We start from the raw sequence: 18,032 nt of genomic DNA on the forward strand, positions 1-18,032 counted from the left end.
ACTGGAAAGCAAAGGTAAAAGACTACTTGCAACCTCTAGACCTGAAGAATACCATGGTAGTAAGTTCCCTAGGTTTTTTTCTTGCCTTATACCAGAACTAAAGGTGAAGAAGCTGGAAACAAAAACTTAAACAGACACAGACCAAAGCCCCAACAAACGCTTTCTCTCTCTAGGAAAAGAATCAAGAAAGGGACAGCCTAGCCAGACAAAATGTTCAGATAATAACCATCCTACTATAGCCAAACACCACAGCAAAGACTGTGGCTCCAAGAACCAGGAAGATGTCAAACTGAATGAGAAAAGATAATCAATAGATGTCAACACTGAAGTAACAGAAATATTAGATGATCTGACAAATACTTTAAAGTAGACTTAATGAAAAGTCTTCAACAAGCTATTAAAATATGCTTTAAACAAATGAAAACAATAGAAACCTTCAGCAAAAAAAAAAAAAAGTAGATGTAAAGAAGAACCAATAGAACATTTGGAACTCAAAAATACAATAACTGAAACAAAAAAGCTCAGTGGGTGGGTTCCACGACAGAATGAATGTAAGGAAGAAAGAAAAGATTCAATAAAGTTGAAGATGGAATAATAGAAATTTCCCAATATAAATGTTATCACAATGGCAGAAATTGAAGTGATGCAGCCATAAGCCAAAGAAAGCTGACAGCTACCAGAAGCTAGAAAAGTCAAGAAACAGACCCTCCCATTACAGCCTCCACGGGGAGTGTTTATCTGCCAGTACCATTATTTCAGCCCAGTGAAACTGATTTTTGACTTCTTGCCTCCACAACTGTAAGAGAATAAATTTCTGTTGTTTGAAGCCACCAAATTTAAGATAATTTGATACAGCAGACTGGAATCTGCTACCATTAATGTGAGTAATGGGTGTTACCAGGTAGAAGAAAGAAAACTACAGGCCAATATCTTTTATGAACAAAATACTTATCAACCAAACCTAGCAACCTATGAAGAGAATTATACACCATAACTAAGTGGGTTTGAAAATATACAGAATGTGTTCTATAACCACAGTGGAACCAAACTAGAAATTGATAACAGAAACATAATGGAAAAAATCTACAAATATTTGAACCTAAACAACACACTCTAAATAATCTATGGTTCAAAGAGAAAATCTCAAAGGAAATTTTTTAATGTATTGACCTTAATGAAAATAAAAATACAACACATAAAAATTGTTTTAAGTGCGTTGAGAGAAAAATTTGTAGCACTAAGTGCATAGATTAGGAAAGATGAAGTCTCAAGTCAATAATCTAAGCTATCTCAAGAATCTAGAAAGAGAGAAGAAAATAAGTTCAAAGTAAGCAAAAGGAAGAAAATAAAAAAAGAGCAGAAATCAATGAAATTAAAAGCAAAGACAATAGAAAAAATCAAACAGCCGTTTCTCTGAAAAGAAAAACTCGTAATTCTTTAGCAAAACTAACAAAGAAAATAGAGAAAACATATAAATTGTCAATATTAGGAATGAAATAAGGGCTATCACTATGGATTCTGTGGACATAAAAAGATAATACGTAAATATTGCTAACAACTCTATAAATACAAACTTGACAAGTTAGACAAGATAAATCATTTCCTTAAAAAACCTAAATTATCACAACTCGTTCAATAGGAAATAGGTAATTTTAGTCACCCTAAAACTATTAAGGAAATTTGATTCGCAATTTTAAAACACTCCAAAAAATTCTCCAGGATCCGATGGTTTCGCTGAAAATTTTACCAAAGGTTTAAAGAAGTAATACCAAGGCTATATAATCTCTTCCAGAAAATAGAAGAGGTAACATGTCTGAATTCATTTCATGAAGCCAATATTAACCTATTAACAAACCAGAGAAAGACAATACAGAAAAACTATAGGTAATATTTCTCATGAATACAGATATGAAAAAATCCTTAACACAATATTAGCAAATAGGATTCAGCAATATTTTTAAAATGTGCACCATCATCAAGTGAGGTTTATTCTTAATATTGCTTTAGATAACATATTAAGAAAAATTATATGACCATATTAATTAATGCAGGAAAAGTATTTGACAAAATGCGTCACTTATTCATGATTAAAACTCTCAGAAAATTAGGAATGGAAGGAAATTCCCTCAACTTGATAAAGAACATCTATAAAAAATTTTTTAATGAAAAAGCTGTAAGTTGACATTATATTTAATGTTGATAGACTGTATGCTTTCCCTGCGATATCTGGAGCAAGGCAAGGATATCCACTCTCACCACTCTTATTCAACACATGCTACAAGTTATCTTCAGAACAATAAAGGAATAAAAATAAATAAAGCCATGCGGATTAGTAAGGAAGAAAGAAAACTCTTCCTAACTGTAGATGATGTGATTGTCTACATAGAAAATTCCAAGGCATCTACCAAAAAAAAAAAAAAAAGAATGAATAAGTGAACTAAGAAAGGTCAGAAGATATATGATAAACATGTAAAAATCAATTTTATTTCTATATATTAGTACTGAACACATGGATAACAACATTTTTAAAAATAATGCCATTTACATCAATGCCAAAAAAATGTAAATACCTAGGAGTATATTTAAAACATGTACAGGATGTGCATGGTCTAAATCTTGGCTGCATCAATATTAGTATCCTGGTTGTGATATACAACTTTGGTTTTGCAATACGTCACCACTGGGGAAAACTGGGTAAGATGTACATATAAACTCTCTGTATTATTTCTTACAGCTGTATGTGAATCTACAATTATCTCATATTAAAAGGTTTAATTTGTAAATGTTGGTATGTAGAAAACTGGTGCTGCACATTTCTAGGCTGTCTTCCCTACACTCCCACTTATATTTCCAGATGAATAAAAACTTCAGTAACAGGAAAATCTGGGTTTGAGTCACAGTTCTGCCACTTACTTGTTTTAAGACCTGTCCTCATCTATAAAATAGGTACAGTGATAATAATAATAATGATAATGTCTGCCTAAGAGGGTTGTTTTTAGGATTAAATGAGATCAGCATGTAAAGTGCTTGACAGTAAACTTAAATGTAAAATTAAGAATATGCTTTGCACAGATTAAGCCTTCAATATGACAGCAATGATGATGTTGATTATAGTGACTATCACATTTTGATAGGAATTCTGTCCATCTTATCATACTGATTTATGCTCTTCAGACCATTTTCCTGCCTTCTACTTCATGACACTATTTGCTTCAAATCATTTTTCTAGTCCACCCAACAAGATATCCACAAAAATACATCCAAAACTCCTAAAGCACTTTTGCCTATCCTCCAGCCTGCTTTTATTCCTGCATCCTCTATAGACATTAATATGCTCTTAGTTGCAAAATACAGAATTATTGCAAAGATTGTGAATGACAGCTGCAGGTTTAATCCAACTGGAAGATTTGTTTTGACTGAGTCATACAGGGTGGTTTTTCTGTTTCTAAATTATTTATTATCATTTGAAAATCAGTAGATTATCCATAAAGATTCAAATTTAAAACTCCTTTTAAGAAATTAGAGTACAGTTGCTTGAACCTCGGAGGTAGGGGTTGCAGTGAGCTGAGATTGCACCACTGCACTCCAGCTGAGGGACAAGAGTGAAACTCTGTCTCAAAAAAAAAAAAAAGGAAAAGAAAAGAAAAGAAATTAGAGTATAATATCAAACAGTACATGGCTCATATTTCGATGGCAGAAACCCACTGGAACCTCAGAGTAAGTGCACTCTTTAGACCAAATATGTGCTCACAATCCCCACAGTCTCCACCACTACCTAGTGACTTGCACATGTTCCCAACTCTAAATTACCTAACTGCTCCCTCTTTAATCACTTGAGTTTTCAACCAGCATAAACCTGTCATCCTGGACATCTTTATCAATAACTGTAACAAGCCAGTTACAGTTCCTTTCAATTTTCCACTCTGATTTTGGAGGATATATCCACTAACCTGGTTCAGACCCCAAGTATCTCCTACGTGGGCCACTGCAAGTGGTTCTCCTTGTTTCCAGTCTAGCCACTTATTTAATTCATTCCCTATGCTGCCTCCAGAGAGATTTTCTTCAAAACTCATAAAAAATGTGGTATGGTATGCTGGTGAGAACAAAAGACTCTGAAACTAGACAATCTGAGTTCTACTCTCACCTCTGCAACTTAGTAGCTATGATTCTTGAACAACTTGTTAACCTCACTGCTTGTTTCCTCAGCTATAAACTGGAGATAATAATTAACAGTCTATGTACATCATGGGATTCTTATGAGTATTAATTAAGTGAGTTAAAATATGTAAAGCACTTAAAATAGTGTTTGACATATAGCAAGAGCTATATGTTAACTGTTACTATTATCATCTCTCTCCCTTTTTCTTAAAATTACTTCATGGCTTCCCACTCCCTGCTGACAGTTCTTGCCATTTATGATATGACCACAAACTGTGTTTCTACTCTAATTTTCCATTTCTAGCCACACTGAATTACTTGCCATTTCTCCAAAATAAATCACCACTGTTACACCTCCAGACTTTTATATTTATTTTTCTCTTACTATGAGAAACACCATTCCCCATTTCCTTGGCTTGGAAAATTCAAGCTTTCTGCTTTGGAATCCAGGTCAAAGACACCACCTCTGTGAAGTCTTCCCTCTCAATCACACACTTAAACAAAATTCCTTCCACTGCATTCCAAAGACACTCTTTATATATGCTGTTAGAGTACTCATAACATATATCATGGTCGTTTGCGTTTATATTCCAATTCTGTTCTAACAGAGTTTTTATCTGTCTGACCTTTCCCAAATAATTTGACTTCTCTGTGCTTCAGTTTTCTCACCTGAAAGTGGAGATTATGATAGCACCTATCTCAAAGGTTTGTTGGGATTAAATAAAATAATATATGCAAAAGGCATGTCCAATATGTGAAACATAAAGCTTGGCACATATTTTTCCTATCATCATCATTATTATGAGTGTAATATTCAAATGAATAAATCTGGCACTGAACATTTTCTCGGCCCTCCTCTCTAAGCTGCCTCTGTTATTTCTAGAGAAGTGTAGGCTTTGATAACGAGAAAGCCAAAAGAATCCAAAAAGAATCATATGTTCCTAAAAGAAGGGAACTTTTCTAAAGCATCTTTCAGCACAGGACCTGGAAGTAGTAGGAGAGCCCTTAAATCTTCATTAAGTGAATAAGTATCCAGAGGAGAAAAGAAAATGAAGGCCACTGCTGTGTATATCCTATATATATGCCTATGTATATGCCCCAAATATTGTATACTTAAGCCAAAAAAATGTTTTTCCACTTCCTTCCCTGGCATCTTCTCTGGTATCTTATTCTTGGAAACCACAGACAGTATTATAATATTTTTATATACATACAGTTATAAGCAAAGACTTTACCAACAAATGCATTGAGGTTTATACAATGACTCTACCACTTCCTAGCTGTATGAACATGGATGAGACACACAACTCTCTGCATGTCAGTTCCTTGATTGTTATATGGAATTAATAATGCCTATTCTCATGCTTATTGTGAGGATTAGATGGGAAAGCATGATAGCACCATGTATACAGTCTGGCATATAGTATGGGGTCAATAATTGACAGCTATTAAGAGATTATCTTCTTTTCTATCATTTTTAAGTTCTCTAACAGATTTGGATTCTACGATTTCTACTTTTTAAAGGTAAAGGATCCACGATCTCTTAGAGGAGTCCTAAATATTCAGAGTTTAAATACAGTACAGGCTGGTGAAAACATAGGCAGGGGAATGGAGTGCCTACAGAAGGGCACTGGAGACAGAAAGATATTGTGTGTTTACGTATTTATGAACAATTTACTGTGCTAGAACATCAAGCATAAGACAAGGATTGTGGAGATGGAAGGCTAGAAGTAAGACAAGAGCAGATAAGGAAATCCTTGGGTGCCATGTTAAGGAGCTTATTCTGTAGGTTAAGTAGATCTGTATGAAGGTAGCAGAGAATTGATATGATTATATTTTTGTTTTACATCTATACCCCAGATGGCTATGTGGCATGTGATTCAAAGAAGAGATGGCTAGGGTCTCAGGGATCTGTTAGGATATTCTTCCAACCAATATTCAAAATTAGAGAAAGAAAGACCTAAACTAGGGCAGAGACAATGAAGATGGCAATAAGGAATAGTTTAAGAAATATTTGTGATGCAAAAATCAGCAGGATTTAGTAACTGATTGGAGCAGGGGTGAGGGAATGGGAAGAGTGACAGGTTTATGGCTTTCTTGACTGGTTTTTGGTACCATCAATTGAATTAGAGACTGAATGAATTGTTTTAGAGATGTTGACTTCAGCACTAAAAATGTTGAGCTTTAGGTTATTGAAAGCAACAGTGAAGCTGACCAGGAGACTTTGGAACATATAAGGACAAAAGTAGGTGTAGTTTTGGTTATTCAGAAAGTAGCATAATATTCCAAAGGGAAGAGCAGGCACCAGGCAATGTCAGAGGCAAGTATCAACTCTACATTTGGAGAATTATATACTATCCATACGTATCTTGGAATTTTTGTGTCAATATCATTTTTATTACTTATGGTGTTGAAGACAATGATGTAGGGTGCTATGCAGTTTGCAAAGGCCTTTCACCAGTGCTATTTCACTTCGTCTTTGAGGGAAATCTATCAGAGAGACATGAAAGCTCATTTCATAGGTGGAAAAAATGGGGTTTTGAATAGTTAAATTGTTTTCCAAAAACATAATGTCAACCAATGATTATATTCCAAACATTTATTCTGACTCTAAGTTGTGGTTTTGCTTGTTTGTTTGTTTGAGACAGAGTCTCACTCTGTTGCCCAGGCTGGAGTGCAGTGGCACAATCTCAGCTCACCGCAACCTCCACCTCCCGGGTTCATGCCATTCTCCTGCCTCAGCCTGCCAAGTAGCTGGGACTACAGGTGCCCACCACCACGCCCTGCTAATTTTTTATATTTTTAGTAGAGACGGGATTTTACCATGTTAGCCAGGATTGTCTCAATCTCCTGACCTCATGATCCGCCTGCCTCAGCCGCCAAAAGTGCTGGGATTACAGGCGTGACCCACCGTGCCCAGCTATTCTGATTCTAAGTTTTAACCACATTTATGATACCATTAGGACAAATGTTCAACCTAAGGATTTAGTCAGAGAAGTGTCTTCTACTAAATCACTGATTCAAACTAACCCTACCTATTGTCTTGAAAGTTAATTAGGTTCAATGTCATTCCTGTTGGTTGGAGAATCTCATCTATCGGTCTTTTGTTAATTGACCCTTATTATAAATATGCAAACAATATGGGAAGACAAAAGACAGTGTTTAAGAATTCAAACAATGAACTGAAATTTGGGGCTTGAAACCCATTTCTACCATTTACCAGCCATGTGATGTTAAGTAGTTATTTAATCACTCTGACACTCAGTTTTGTTACCAATATATTGGGGATAATGATAGGATATATTTCACATGGTTGTTGGTAAAAGGTTAGTGATTTAATACCTATAAAGTGCTTAGAATAATGCCTAGGCACTTAATGTTGTCTATCTTTATATTATTATTGAATTTGAAACATTACTATATGCACACATTCCCTAGTACCTGTTATGAAGCTGTTGATATGGCAAATGCCCATGGTCCACACTCCTGTTACACTCCTTTCTCTCTCTCAGCCTACACCTATGGCTTCATGGATGGTTCTCTAAGATCAGTTGACAGAGAAAGACAAAATTGAGTCTTAGTTTACGAGCAGTTCTACATGATATGTGGCCATCACCCAAAAGAAAATATCTGCAGCACTACAGCCCCTTTCTGACACATCACAGAAGAGCAGTGGTGAAGGAAAATCCTCCCATGGGACAGAACTCTGGGAAGTGCACCTACTTGTGCTCTTTGGTTGAAAGGAAAACTGACCAGAGGTGCAGCTATATACAGATTCAGGCACTTGGAAATAATGTGATTGTAAAATTTATGACAAATAAATTTGAGGAATAGGTATGTGAATAGATCTCTCTGAATGAGCAAAAATGTGAAAATATTTGTGTCCCATATGAATGCTACCCAAAAAGTGAACACAACAGAGGGAGATTTTAATAACTGAATAGATAGAATGACTCATCTGTGGACACCAGTCAGCCTCTTTCCCCAGTCATTCCCAGTGGGCTCATGAACACAGCGACCCTGGTGGAAGGGATGGATGTTATGCAGGGACTCGGCAATATGACTTCCATTCACCAAGCCTGACCTGGCCATGATTACCACTGAGTGCCCAATCTGCCAGCAGCAGAGAGCAACAGTGAGCCCTCAATATGACATCCTTTCTAGGGATAATCAGACAGCTACCTAGTGACAAGTTGATTACACTGGACCACTTTGATTGTGGAAGTGGAAGCATTTGTCCCTATCAGAATAGACACTTACTCTGGATATGGATTTGTCTTCTCTCCACGATATGCTTATGCTAAAATTACCAACCATGGAATTACAGAATTCCTTATCCACTGTTATGGCATTCCATAATGGCCTTATCCACCATGATGGCATTCCACACAGCATTGCTTCCAATCAAGGAAATAATCCCCAGCAAACTATATGTGACAATAGGCCCATGTTCATGAAATTCACTGGTCTTACCATATCTCCCACCATCCTGAAGCAGCTTTCTTGATAGAACAGTGCAATTGTCTTTTGAAGACTCAGTTATAGCACCAACTAGATGAATAGAAATACCTTTCAGGACTGGGGCAAGATTCTCCAGAAGGCTGTATATGGCCTGAATCAGTATCCAAAATATGGTGCTGTTTCTCCAATAGTCAGGATTCAAGGGTCTAGGAATTAAGAGTGAAAATGAGAGTGACACCACTCATTATTACCCCTAGTTACCCACTAGCAAAGTTTTTGCTTTCTTTTTCAGTGATTTTATAATCTACTGGTCTAGAAGTCTGTTTCAGAGAGAAGAATGTTACAACCAAGAGACACAACAACCATTCCATTGAATTGGAAGTTGAGAGTGCCAACTGGCAACTTTGGGCTCCTCATGCCTCTGAATCAACAGGTAAAGAAGAGAGATAATGGTGTTGGATAGGGTAATTGGTCCTGACAACAAAAGAGACATTGGACTATGGCTCCACAGTGGAGGTAAGGGAGAGTATACCTGGATTATAGGAGATTCCTTTGGGTATCTCTTAGTATTACCAGGCCCTGTGATTAAGGTCCATGGAAAACTATAACCCAATCCAGGCAGTACTACAAATAGCCTAGACCCTCCAGAAATAAAGATTTTAGTCACTCCCCACCCCCACCCCAGGTAAAGACCCATAACTAGCTGAGGTTCTTGCTGAAAGCAAAAGAAATACAGGATGGACAGTACAAGGTAGTTATAAATACCAGTTACTACCACATAACCAGTTACAGAAATGAAAAATTTAGGGACTTGGGGTAGAGCAAGACGGTGGAAGAGAAGGTTCTACCAATCGTCCCTGTAGCAAACACAATTTAACAACTATCCACACACACACACTATAAGAACAAAGAAAAAGGTGAGCACTCAGAGTTCAAGGTTTTAACTTCATATTGTTGAAAGAGGCCCTGAAGAGATAAGAAAAACAGTCTTAAATCACTGACGCCATCCTTCCCCCAGCCCCTGGCAGCAAAAGCATGGTACAGAGTGCTTTGGTGATTGGAGAGAGGGAGATCCTAGCATTTGTTAGGCACTGAACTCAGTACTACTCTATTATAACAGAAAACAAAACTGGACCAAACTCAGCTGATGCCCACCCACAGAGGGAGCATTCAAACCAGTCCTAGCCAAAGGAAAATCACTGATCCCAACAGTCTAAACTTAAGTTTCCAAAAGCTTCCCTGCTGTGGGTTAAAGTATTTTGGGGCCGAGATAAATTTGAAAGGCAGTCTAGGTCACAAGGACTGTAATGCCTAGGTGAGTCCTAGTGCTGAACTAGGCAGGCCTAGGGACAGGGAACTGGGTGGGGAGGGTGGGGAAGGGGGCTCAGTAGGCTGACCTACTGAGACACCAGCTGGAGCAGCTAAGGAAGTGCTGGCATCACCTCTCCCCTAACACTAGTATGCACAGCTCACAGCTCCAAAAAAGACCCCTTCTCTCTGCTTGAGGAGAAGAGAGGGAAGAATGGGGAGAACTTTATCTTGTATCTAGGGTACCAGCTCAGTCACAGCAGGATAGGGCACCAGTGAGAGTCATGAGGCTCCCTTTCCAGGCCCTATCCTGGCAGGATTCATCACCTGCTAACTGAACAGACCTTAGGGCCTGAATAACCAGCAGAGAAACCCAGGTACTACGTCAAGGGCCTTTGGTAAGACTCTGAGGCTTGCTGGCTTCAGGTGAGACTGAGCACATTCCCAGTTGTGGTAGCTACAGGGCAAGAATCCTTTCACTTGAGAAAGGTGAAGGGAAAAGAAAAGGGTGCTTTGTCTTGCACCTTAAGTGCCAACTCAGTCACAGCTGGGTAGAACACCAAGTGGGCTCTTGGGGTCCCCAACAAGACTTGGCTCTTGCATCCAAAAGGGAAGCCCACTGCCCAGAAAAGTGGGTGCCAGGTCAGGCAGCATTCACCACAAGTTGACTGAAGAATGCTTGGGCTTTAAGGGAATGTCAGTGGTAGTCTGGCAGTACCCTCTGTGGGTCTGTGGTGGCAGTGACCATGGGGCGAGGCTCCACTGCCTTTGGAAAGGGGAGGGAAGAGTGGGAAGAACTGTGTCTTGTGGTTTGAGTGCCAGCTCAGTCACAGCATAAGAGAACACCAGAGAGACTTCATCAGAGAGACTTCTGAGGTTTTTGACTGTAGTCCCTGGCTCCCAGATCAGATAGCACCTCCAGATTAACACAGAACGTGGGGGAGCTTACTATCCAGAAGGAAAAGACACAGGCCTGTCCAGTTTGCAACCTTCTGATTGTGGAGCTCCAGGGCTTTGAGAAAACACAGGCTATAGCCAGGAAATAATTACAGTAGGCCTTGGCTATACTGTAGCCAAGTAGGCAAGACCCAGTGCTATACTGGCTATAGAAGGTCTGACCTAGCACAGTCATACTGGTGGTAACCACAGGAGTGTTTGTGTCACCCCCACCCCCAGCACTAGGTGGCTCAAACAGACACAGGGACTGCATACATTTGGGAGAAAGTAAAAAAAGAGAACAGGAGTTTCTGCCTGGTAATCCAGAGAATAATTCCGGAATTCGTCCAAGACCATCAAGGAGGTACCTCTGCGAGTCTGCAAGAACCACAGTATTACCAGGCTTACAGTGTCCCCTAAAGTAGATACTGCTTACATCACAACAACCAAGTTTTTTTTAATATCTGGAAAGCCTTCCCTAGAAGCCTGGGTACAAACAAGTCCAGACTGAGAAGACTACAATAAATACCTAATTCTTTAATTCTCAGCACAGATGAACATCTACAAGAATCAACATCATCCAGGAAAACATGATCTCACCAAATGAACTATATAAGGCACCACAGACCAATCCTGGAGAAACAGAGATATGTGACCTTTCAGAGAGAATTCAAAATAGCTGTGCTGGGGAAATTCAAAGATAACACAGAGAAGGAATTCAGAATTTTATCAGATAATGTAACAAAGACATTGAAATAATTAAAAAGAATCAAGCAGAAATTCTGGAGCTGAAAAATGAAATTGCCACACTAAAGAATGCATCAGAGTTTTCCAATAGCAGAATTGATTGAGCAGAAAAAAGAATTAGTGAGCCTCAAGACTGGCTATTTGAAAATACACAGAGGAGACAATGGAAAAAAAATGAAGCATTCCCATAAGATCTAGAAAACAGCCTCAAAAGGGAAAATCTAAGAGATATTGGCCTTAAAGAAGACATAGAGAAAGAGATAGGATATAAAGATTATTCAATGGGATAATAATAGAGAACTTCCCAACCCTAAAGAAACAATATCCAAGAATGAGAAGGTTATAGAACACTAAGCAGATTTAACCTAAGGAAGACTACTGCAAGGCATTTAATAATCAAATTCCCAAAGGTCAAAGATAAAGAAAAGATCCTAAAAAGCAGTAAAAGAAAATAAACTAATGACATACAATGGAGCTCCACTACAGCTGTCAGCAGACTTCTCAATGAAAACCTTATAGGCCAAGAGAGTGGCATGATATGTTAAAAGTACTGGAGGTAAAAAACTTTTACTCTAGAATAGTATATCCAGCAAAAACATTCTTTAATAATAAAGGAGAAATAAAGGCTTTTCCATACAAATAAAAGCTGAGGAATTTCATCAACATCAGACCCATCCTACAAGAAATACTAAAGAGAGTACTTCAATCAGAAAGAAAAGAATGTTAATGAGCAATAAAGAATCATCTGTGTAAAACTCACTGGTAATAGTAAGTACAGAGAAAGAATGCAAACTATTATAACATTGTAACTATAGTATATAAACTACTATTATCTTAAGTAGAGAAAACTAAATGATAAACCAATTAAAATAACTACAACAACTTTACAATATATAAACAGTAGAATAAGATATAAATAGAAATAACATAAAGTTAAAAAACAGAAAAACAAAGTTAAGGTGTAGAGTCTTTATTAGTTTGGTGTTTTTTTTTTTTTTTTTTTTTGCTCCCTTGTTGTTTTATACCAATAGTGTCAAGTTGTTATCAGCTTAAAATAATGAGTTATAAAATAGTGTTTGCAAGATTCATGGTAACCTCAAACCAAAAAAAATACAACAAATACATATAAAAAGCAAAAAACTAAATCATATCACCAGAGAAAATCACCTTTACTAAAAGCAAGACAGGAAGAAAAGAAGAAAGAAAAGACTACAATACAACCAGAAAACAAATAACAAAATGACAAGAGTAAGTCCTTACTTATCAATAATAATAATAAATGTAAATAGACTAAATCCTCCAGTCAAAAAGATATAGAGTGGCTGAACGGATTTAAAAAAAGAAAAAGACCAATGATCTGTTTCCTACAAGAAACACACTACACCTGTAAAGAAACACATAGACTGAAAATAAAGAGAGGAGAAAAGATATTCCTTGACAATGGAAACCAAAAAATAGCAGGAATAGCAGGAATATATCAGACAAAGGAGATTTCAAGACAAAAACTATAAGAGACAAAGAGGGTCATGATATAATAATAAAGAGGTCAATTAGCAAGAGGATATAACAATTTTAAAAATATGTACACCCAACAGTGGAGCACCCAGACATATAAAGCAAATATTATTAGAGCTTAAAGGGGAGATTGACTTCAATATAATAATATCTAGAGACTTCAACACTGCACTTTCAGCATTGGACAGATCTTCCAGACAGAAAATCCACAAAGAAATATTGGACTTTATCTGCACTATACACCAAATGGACCTAATAGATATTTACAGAACGTTTCACCCAAAAGCTGCAAAAGGTGATATGATTTAGTTTTTTGCTTTTTATACGTATTTGTTTTATTTTTTTTTTATTTTTATTTTTTTTTGGTCTGAGGTTAACATGAGTCTTGCAAACACTATACCATGTGCTTATTTTCCTCAGCACATGGATCATTCTCAAAGGTAGACCATATGTTAGGTCACAAAACAAGTCTTAAAATACTAAAAAAATTAAAATAATAGTAAATATCTTCTTTAATGACAGTGGAATAAAACTAGAAATCACTTAAGGATTTTGGGAACAATACCAACATGAAGACATTAAACAATACGTTCCTGAATGACCAGTGGGTCAAAGAAGAAATTAAGAAGGAAATTGAGAAAAAAATTGAAACAAATAATAATAAAAACATAAAATAGCAAAACATAGGGGATACAACAAAAGCAGTACTAAGAGGGAAGTTTACAGCTATAACTGCCTGTTAAAGAAGGAGAAAAACTTCAAATAAATAACCTAACAATGCATGTTAAAGAATTAGAAAAGCAAGCATAAAACAAACCCAAAATTAGCAGAAGAAAAATAATAATAAAGATAAGAGCATAAATAAATGAGATTGAAATGAACACAACAATACAAAAGATCAATGGAACAAAAAGTTGGTTTTTCGAAATGTTAAACAAAATTGATAAACCTTTAGCCAGACTAAGAATAAAAGAGAGAAGATTTAAATAAATAAAATCAGGGATGAAAAACGAAACATTACAACTGACACTGCAGAAATTCAAAGGTTCTTTAGTGGCTACTATTAGAAACTATATGCAAATACACTTTAAAATCTAGAAGAAATTAATAAATTCCTAAATACAAGCAATGTACCAAGATTGGTCCATGAAGAAATCTAAAACATTAACATACCAATAACAAGTAACAAGACCAAAGCCATAATAAAAAGTCTTGCAGCAAAGAAAACGCCAGGACCCAATGATTTCACTGCTGAATTCTACCAAATATTTAAATAAGAACTAATACCTATCTTACTCAAACTATTCTGAAAAATAGAGGAGGAGGGAATACCCCCAAACTCATTTTATAAGGCCAGTATCACCCTGATACCCAAACCAGACAAAGACACATCAAAAAAAGAAAACTACAGGTTCACATCTCTTATGAATAGCCATGCAAAAATCCTCAACAAAATACTAGCAAACCAAATTCAAGAATACCTGAAAAAGATCATTCATCATGGCCAAGTAGAATTTGTCCCTGGGATACAAGAATGGTTCAACATACACAAATCAATCAATGTGATACATCATATCAACAGAACGAAGGGCAAAAACCATATGATAATTTCAATTGATGCTGAAAAACGATTTGATAAAGTTCAATCTCACGTCATAAAAACCCTCAAATAACTGAGTATATAAGGAACATACCTCGACATAATAAAAGCCATATAAGCAGACCCACAGCTAGCATCATACTAAATAGGGAAAAACTGAAAGCCTTTCCTCTAAGATACGGAACACAAAAAGGATGCCCACTTTCACCACTGTTATTCAACATAGTACTGGAAATCCTACCTGTACTTAAAATTAGAATTAGAAAGAAAGAAATGAAATTATCCTTGTTTGCAGATGATATGATTTTGTTTAGAAAAACCTAAAAAGTCCCCCCAAAAACTATTAGAACAGATAAACAAATTCAGTCAAGTTGCAGGGTACAAAATCAACCTACAAAACCCAGCAGCATTTCTATATGCCAACGGTGAACAATCTCAGAAAGAAATTTAAAAAGTAATTCCATTTGCAATAGCCACAAATAAAATTAAATAAATATGAATAACATTAAATAACTATGAATGAAAACCATAAAACACTAATGAGTGAAATTGAAGAGGACACAAAACTACGGAAGACATTCCACGTTCTTGAATAGGAAGAATCAATATTATTAAAATGTCCATACTACCCAAAGTAAACTACAGACTCAGTTCAATCCATATCAAAGTACCAGTGACATTCTTCACAGAAACAGAAAAAGCAATCCTAAAATTTATATGGAACAACAAAAGACTCAGAATAGCCAAAGCTATCCTGACCAAAAAGAACAATACTGGAGGGATCATATTATCTGACTTCAAATTACACTACAGAGTTATAGTAACCAAAATCACATAGTATTGGCATAAAGAGACACATAGACCAATGGAACAGAATAGGGAACCCAGAAACAAACTCACACACCTTCAGTGAACTCATTTTTGACAAAGTCCTTTTCCCCAGAGAACATGCATTGGAGAAAAGACAATCTATTCAATAAATCATTCTGTGTAAATTGCATATCCAAATGCAGAAGAATGAAACTAGACCTCTACCTCTTGCCATATACAAAAATCAAATCAAAATGGATTAAAGACTTAAATCTAAGACCTCAAACTATGAAACTACTACAAAAAAACACTGGTAAACTCTTCAGGTCATTGGTCTGGCCAATGACTTCTTGAGTAATACCCCGCAAGTATGGCAACCAAAGCAAAAATGGACAAGTGGGATCACATCAAGTTAAAAATCTTCTGCACAGCAAACGATACAATCAACAAAGCAGAGACAACCCAGAGAAAGGGAAAAATTATTTGCAAACTACCCATCTGACAAGTGATTAATAACTAAAATGCATAAGGAGCTCAAACAACTCTACAGGAAAAAATTTAATAATCCAAGTGAAATATGGGCAAAATATTTGAGTAGACATTTCTCAAAAGAAGACATACAAATGGCAAGCAGGCATATGAAAAGGTGCTTAACATCATTGATCATCAGAGAAATGTAAATCAAAACTACAAAGAGATATCATCCCATTCCAGTTAAAATGGCTTTTATCCAAAAGACAGGCAATAACAAATGTTGGTGAGGATGTGGAGAAAAGGGAATCCTTGTACACTATTGATGGGAATGAAAAATAGTACAACCACTATGGAGAATAGTTTGGAGGTTCCTCAAAAAACTAAAAATAGGGCTATCATATGAACCAGCAATCCCACTGCTGAGCATATATCCAAAAGAAAGGAAATCAGTACATCAAAGAGTTATGTACATGAGAAACATATTCCTATGTTTATTGCAGCATCGTTCACTATAGCTAAGATTTGGAAGTAACCTAAGTGTTCACCAATGGATGAATGGACACAGAAAATGTGGAACATATACACAATGGAATACTATTCAGCCATAAAAAAGAATGAGATTCTGTCAATTACAATAGCATGGGTAGAACTGGAGATAATTATGTTAAGTAAAATAAGTCAGGAACAGAAAGACAAACATCTCATGTTCTTACTTATGTGTGGGATCTAAATATCAAAACAATTGAAGTCATGGACAGAGAGAGTAGAAGAATGGTTGAAGGGTAGTTAGGGGCTGGAGGGGTGGTTGGGATGGTTAATGGGTACAAAAAACTAGAAGAATGAATAAGGCCTACGATTTGATACCACAACAGGATGACTACAGTCGATAATAATTGTACATTTTAAAATAAGTAAAATTTTGAGTATAAATTGGACTGTTTGTAACAGAGGATAAATGTTTGAGGGGATGGATACCCTATTCTTCATCATGTGATTATTACACATTGCATGCCTGTATCAAAACATACCATATACCCCATCAATACATACATCAACTATGTACTCACAAATATTAAAATTAAAAATTAAAAAATGATAGCTCCTGTACAAAAACTCAGATTATTCTTGGGGTAAAACCAAGTTTTCACATTACTAGTTTGATGAGCATTCACTTGTAGTAGATGCTATAACAGAAAGATCTCTCAGGGTGGCCAGTTATGGGATCATTTTCAGTTTGCCAAATGATAGTATTTTAAAATAGAAAGAGTTATTTTATCTTATTTTATTTATTTATTTATTTATTTAGAGACAGAGCTTCACTCTTGTTGCCCAGGCTGGAGTGCAATGCCACGATCTCGGCTCCCCGCAACCTCACCTCCTAGATTCCAGAAATGCTCCTGCCTCAGCCTCTGGAGTAGCTGGGATTACAGGCATGTGCCACCACGCCCAGCTAATATTGTATTTCTGGTAGAGACGGGTTTCTCCATGTTGGTCAGGCTGGTCTCAAACTCCCAACCTCAGGTGATCCGCCAGCCTCGGCCTCCCAAAATGCTGGGATTATAGGCATGAGCCACCGCGCCCGGCTGAAAGAGGTTTTTTTGTAAATATTAGGTTGGTGCAAAAGTAATCACGATTTTTGCCATTAAAGGTAATAATAAATAAGAGCAACATATGTATAAGAACTCTTCCAAAATAAAAAAATGAGGATGTAATCATTATGAGTATTTCCTCCTTAATTTTTATGAATATGTTTGCATGTAAATATAACCGTATCAGCAAACTATCTTTGTTTTCTATTTCCTTATCATTAACATAAGATGTTACATAATTTATGTTAAGTCAGTATGTATTAACGTAAGATGCATATCAGTATTTAAGCACAGCCAGTCCTTCGTATCCACACGTTACACATCCACGGGGTCAACCAACAACAAATATAAAATATTTTGGAGAAAAAAAGCACCTGTACAGGACATACACAGATTTTTTTCTTGTGATTATTTCCTAAACAATTCAGTATAAC

The sequence above is a fragment of the Colobus angolensis genome, unplaced genomic scaffold (assembly GCF_000951035.1).
Source record: "Colobus angolensis palliatus isolate OR3802 unplaced genomic scaffold, Cang.pa_1.0 Scaffold398, whole genome shotgun sequence".
NCBI classification, from domain to species: domain Eukaryota; kingdom Metazoa; phylum Chordata; class Mammalia; order Primates; family Cercopithecidae; genus Colobus; species Colobus angolensis.